At 53.9% G+C, this 6,000-nt stretch overlaps 1 protein-coding gene across 1 annotated transcript in view; it reads left to right on the top strand.

The window, feature by feature from the left end:
• The first annotated feature begins 491 nt into the window (after positions 1-491).
• Positions 492-6,000, top strand: part of SLC23A2 (solute carrier family 23 member 2) — a 57,521-nt gene continuing 52,012 nt past the window's right edge. The window contains exon 1 of the mRNA XM_036396587.2: positions 492-603. The gene's annotated coding sequence lies outside the window, so the exon portion shown is untranslated. The remainder of the gene's footprint in view (positions 604-6,000) is intronic.

The raw sequence follows: 6,000 nt of genomic DNA, 5'->3' as shown, positions 1-6,000 counted from the left end.
TCTGATTTGGAAGGGACCCACTGATCCAACTCTCAGCCTTGCCCAGCACATCCCGACAATCCCACCATGTTCCTGAGTCTTGTCCCATCCCTCCTGGAACTCTGCCATCCCTGAGGCCATGACCATTCCCTAGGGAGCCTGTTCAGTGCCCCATTGCCCAGACAGGCTGTGGAATGTCCCTCACCAGTGATATTTCAAACCCGTCTGGACACAATCCTGTGCCATGTGCTCTGGGATGCCCCTTCCCGAGCAGAGGCTGGACCAGACACCCCACTGCAGTTCCTTCAAACCCGCCCCATTCCGTGACTCTGCATTTGTGTCCTTCACGCATAAACCCTTCACACATCTCTGCAGCTGGAGCCTTCTCACCCTCAGGGAACACGCGGCTGTTTCCCCCCGTCGAGCACCGGGCCCGCCATGGCGGCCGAGCCCTGAGGGAGCGGAGCCGGGGCCGCGCCATCTTGTCGGGGGCGGAGGAAGCGCCCGTCCCGCCCCGTGCTCTGCCTGCCGGGGCCGCCCGGCCCCGCCGCACTCGCCGCGGAGACCGAGCGGAGCGGAGCCGCAGCCCCCAGCGCCATTGCCGCCCTCAGCCCGCCATGGCAGGTGAGCCCGTCCTCCCGCTGCCGCCCTGAGGGAGCAGCCCTGAGGGAGCGCTTCCGCGCCGCGCTCTCCCCGCCGCGCTCTCCCCGCCGCGCTCTCCCCTCAGCGCTTCCCCGCCGCGCTCTCCCCTCAGCGCTTCCCCGCCGCGCTCTCCCCGCCGCGTTCTCCCCTCAGCGTTCCTCCCTCAGCGCTTTCCGCCCCTCACCTCCCGCCCGCTGTCAGCTCCGTGCCGGCCCCGCATCCCCGCTGCTCGCCCTTCGCTGCCGCGGGCCGGAGGGTCGCGGCTCCCCGCAGCCTCCACCATGTTCACCGGCCGCGCTTCACCTTGGCCGCAGCGCCGTCCGCACCTCTGCGCTCCTCCTCTCCCTTTCATTTCGCGTTTGCGGGTTAAATAAATAAATAAATAAATAAATAAATAAATAAATAAATAAAGCCTTTCCCGTGCTCCGCGCCGGCGTGTGCTGGCTCGGCAGCGTCTCCAGGGGATGGGGAAGGGGCGCGGGGGATGCTCGGGGTGGCACCTGCGGCGGGGCCACCTGCCCGGCCGGCAGCGCCGCTCGGGCATCCATCCCGGGGTGGGGTCTTCTTCTCTCTGTGCCGCTGAGGTCATTATTTTTTTTTTAATTTTTTTTTTTTTCCCTTTAATCGGAGACAAAATGGGTGGCAGAGCCGTAAGCTTGCGGATGGGATGGAGAAATGCAGGTTAATTCTCCCCTGGTCCTGAAGGGGTGGCCTCGCTCTTCCTTGATCCTGTTCTCGTGATATGCGTTAAAGCTTTTTTCCCCCCTCTTTAAAAAAAATATTTATTTGCCTTTTTATTTTTCAGTGCACATCGAGGCAGGAAATATTTAAATTTTCTGGTTTTAACTTGCAAGCCCCGTTCGATATCGTCTGTGGTTTTCTTTTGTTTTAAGGTACATTTTGGGTAGGAAGAAGTGATGTAGGTAGTGCAGGAAAATGCCTGAACAAAGCTTCTTGCAAGCCTTTTAGGGTTCCTAGAATAAGGACTGAACACTACCATGCATTCCTGTTATTGGTGGCTTTAACCTTTTTTCCATAAAAGCTGGGAATGAGGCAGAGGCTTTACAGTTCTATTCCCATCCCTTCATTTTGGAGCCGTCGTTGTCATTTTGTGCGCAGGGGAGAGCAGCCCTTGAGGCACTTCGGGGCTCTCCTGGCCAGGTGAGTGCGGGCTGGGCTGACCCCAAAGGCAGCAGCAGAGCCGGTGGAAGGAAGATTCTGGCAGGGAAGGAAATCCCCCGAGGTGTTTAGGAGAAGGTAAAGACCTGGCCTGTTCATTTTTTCCGCCTTGTCATTTCCCACACGCAGCTGACTCTTGGTGTGAGTTCAGTGCCAGGTAAATGCCAGGCCCCCTGTTGCTGATGAGCTTTAATTCTCAATAAAAACACCAAATGCTCTGTATTCATAGGGAGCATAATATGTCTGCGTGTCCTCACTGCAGTGTAGCACTGCCAGGCTTGAGCAGGCTTTAAATTACCCGGTTTAAGCTTGAAAAAAGAACTGGTTTGGGTAGTGTTTTTCCTGGCAGGTGGAGTTTGGTGCAGGCTCGAAAACGAAGTGGAGAAGCAGAACAAATGCTGGAGTGCTGAGCAGCTGATGGGCTGCACGGTGCCAGAGGCAGGCTTAACTGCACGCCTTGTCTGCCAGGTGATCTCAGTGTAGATAAAGGATTATTGCAGCAAGGAGCTCAGGTTAGCAAAGTGGAAAATAATCTGGAGATGTGTGGAACAATTGGATTTAGTTGATGAGCTCTTGTACCCCTACTCCTAGCTCCCAGTCATGATCCAGATACCTTGAAATTAGAGCAGTGTTAACGTGGAGATGCACTGAAACGAATTCAACATTGGGCTAGCAAGGAGGTTAAACAGACCCTGAGATTTTTATCATGGATTTTAACAAGCCTTTGGTTTAGTCAGGATGTAAAGAGGACCTGAAAATGTCGTGTCAGAGCCCTGGGGACAAGAGGAGATCACGCTGGGCTTCTCAGCGGTGGGTGGTGCTCCTGCTGAGGCTTAACAGGCTGAAATCAAATGGTTTAAAATCCATCCCAGTGTGGTACTGGGCTGTAAGCCCTGCCCTGAGCCAGGCTTAGCTTTGCTGAACTCTCTGGAAGCGCACAGCTCTCAGCAGATGGAAGGAGCAGGATGAGAATCAGGTTCTCGGAGCACGGGCCTGTTGCTTCTTCAGCATTTTCAGCATGGAAATAAATGAAAGGGTTTGGAGGAGAAGCAGCTCCTCGGCCAGTGGCAGGATTTGATGGGTGTTTCCTTGGCTGACAGCTCCCATCCCTCACCCCCTGGCAGTGTCCCCTAGGTGCCCACAAAAGCCTTGTGTTCCTATGGCAGCCAGCCCTGTTCAGGGAATTTTCGTGCTCTTTGGCCTCCCTGAGCCCAGGCAGACCTGAGTGTACCTCCCTAAGTCCATACTGGGTGGTGTGTGGGTGGATTTAAACCTTGCTAGTATGAGAATTTCTGGCTCCAGGTCGTCTAGCAGGGAGTTGAATTCCAGTGGAGAAATAGAAATAATTTCTTTGTTGGTATTACTTAGTTGGAGACTTCTTCAGTGGAAGCTTGAGATAATGGCAGTGTTGGAGGATTGTTTTTTTTTTTTTCCTGACAGAAAACTTTGATTGGGAATTTCCCCCACACTGTAAAAAATGCTGCATTTGTATGCAGCACCTATTTCCGATGCTTTTTAAAAACTAAACCGAATTTTTAATCTTTGATTCTGTCCCTGTGTTTGGGGGTTTATTTCTTCCTGGTGTAGCCGAACGTGGCAACTTCCTCAGCATGCAGGGGTGTCCTGAGGGGCTGTGCCGTGGCTTTGCTGTGCTGTGGAAGTTGATTGCACACCATTGAAAGGAAAATGGGTGAAACTGCAGGCATTGTCGGTACGGATTCCTGCAGAAGTGGCTGCTAAGCTGCTCTCAGGACTGGTCTGAACTGCTGGGATTGCACCTGAGGGCAGGGGAAGGCAGCTGGCACCTCCTGGGAGCTGCTCCCACCACCACCTGGTGTCACTGGAAGGTGACAGAATGCTGGAATGGTTTGGGTGGGAAGGGACCTCAGAGCCCGCCCAGTGCTATGGGCAGGGACAACAATTCCACTGTCCCGGGCTGGCCTGGGACTCTGCAGGGCTCCAGGTGCACCCTGTGCCAGGGGCTCATGGCCCTCCCAGGGAAGGATTTCTTCTGGGGAGTTCTTGTTCTGCTGTAGCTGCTCCTGTCAATGTCTCCGTGTGAGCCATGTAAGAAATCTCATGCTCCAGAAGTTTCTGCTTGGGCCATTTCTTCAAGAGATTTATTTTGCTTTCAAACACTTCTTTATGTGTTTATCCTTACAGGAGAAAATGCAGATGGCTGCACACAACCCTTCTACTTCCATTGGAGCTGATGGTTTATATGTTGCTGGAAAATCTATTTATATCAAGTGTTATTTATGAAGCCTCAGTGGTCATGACATGGCCTGACAACAGTTACCATGGGGGTTATTTTACTTAAAAGCTGCAGGAAGACAATATTGACAGACAGGATGAGTAAGAGACGAGCATCCTGATGCAGTGAAGGCAGGAGTAAAATAAATCATTACAGATGAAAGTTCCTGCTGTGTTCTCCAGCCTTCCCGGGGGTGAAGCGTGTTCAGCTTCGTGGGGTGCACAAAATATTTCTGTCACTGCCTGGGAGCACATTTGCTTTATGGGCAAATGTTTTTAGTTGTTATGAGCTGTCTCAGGACAGGGTTTCTTTGATGGCAGGAAAGAAATCTGATGATATTTGGCTGTTTTCAGGTTGTGGGAAGGAAATGTTTGCTGCCTGAATGTTTTTCTGCTGGAGATGAATCTACACAGGGATTTCTTGCCATGGTAATTTGGCCCAGAAAGGAGCAGAGCTACTTCCTTGGAAAGGCACTTGGGGTGTTGAGACATCACTGGCACTGGTGGGGAAAGGGAGGAGGAGGGAGAGCTGGACTTGGAGCTCCTGTTGCAATTTCATCCCTTCCACTCGACTTCATCTCAGGGATCGTGTTTTGGGAACATTGGGAATTCCCGACGCGGCTCCCGGCTTTCTCCAGAGGGACCCAGCGACGAGTTTGGGTTTTGTGTCCCCACTGTTGTCACCAGTGAGTCACCCTGGGGGCTCTGACACTTCCCTTGGCTCTGCTGTGGCCCTGGGGCCTTTCAGAGCTCCGGGGTGGCTTTGGGAAGGATGGCTTGGCCACCAGGCTCTTTGGGAAGGCTGGATTGGCCACCAGGCTCTTTGGGAAGGCTGGATTGGCCACCAGGCTCTTTGGGAAGGATGGATTGGCCCCAGGCTCTTTGGGAAGGCTGGATTGGCCCCAGGCTCTTTGGGAAGGCTGGATTGGCCCCAGGCTCTTTGGGAAGGATGGCTTGGCCACCAGGCTGCCTTTGGGAAGGATGGCTTGGCCACCAGGCTCTTTGGGAAGGATGGCTTGGCCACCAGGCTGCCTTTGGGAAGGATGGATTGGCCCCAGGCTGCCTTTGGGAAGGATGGCTTAGCCCCAGGCTCTTTGGGAAGGATGGCTTGGCCACCAGGCTCTTTGGGAAGGATGGCTTGGCCACCAGGCTGCCTTTGGGAAGGATGGCTTGGCCACCAGGCTCTTTGGGAAGGATGGCTTGGCCCCAGGCTCTTTGGGAAGGATGGATTTGCCCCAGGCTCTTTGGGAAGGATGGATTGGCCACCAGGCTCTTTGGGAAGGATGGATTGGCCCCAGGCTCTTTGGGAAGGATGGCTTGGCCACCAGGCTCTTTGGGAAGGATGGCTTGGCCACCAGGCTCTTTGGGAAGGATGGATTGGCCACCAGGCTCTTTGGGAAGGATGGATTGGCCACCAGGCTCTTTGGGAAGGCTGGATTGGCCCCAGGCTCTTTGGGAAGGATGGCTTGGCCCCAGGCTCTTTGGGAAGGATGGCTTGGCCCCAGGCTCTTTGGGAAGGATGGCTTGGCCACCAGGCTGCCTTTGGGAAGGATGGCTTGGCCCCAGGCTCTTTGGGAAGGATGGCTTGGCCACCAGGCTGCCTTTGGGAAGGATGGATTGGCCCCAGGCTGCCTTTGGGAAGGATGGATTGGCCACCAGGCTCTTTGGGAAGGATGGATTGGCCACCAGGCTCTTTGGGAAGGATGGCTTGGCCCCAGGCTGTGCCCAGGGGCTCCTAGAGCTCCAGGGTTGGGTGTCTCCCTCCTGGGATGAAATTCTCTGTGTTCCCATCCCACCTCTATTTGATTGCTGGGCAATGGCTGGGCTCTAAAACTAGCATTTGAATGAATTTATAATATTCCTTTTAAATAGCAGCTTCAAGCGAAAATAAACTTTATCCTGTTTCACTGAAAGGGAATTTCCAAAGTTCCTTCTCAACACATTCAG

This window comes from Molothrus ater, chromosome 28 (assembly GCF_012460135.2).
Source record: "Molothrus ater isolate BHLD 08-10-18 breed brown headed cowbird chromosome 28, BPBGC_Mater_1.1, whole genome shotgun sequence".
Taxonomy (NCBI): domain Eukaryota; kingdom Metazoa; phylum Chordata; class Aves; order Passeriformes; family Icteridae; genus Molothrus; species Molothrus ater.
Note: the sequence above shows the minus strand (reverse complement) of the source record. Positions and strands in the feature narration are given on the sequence as shown.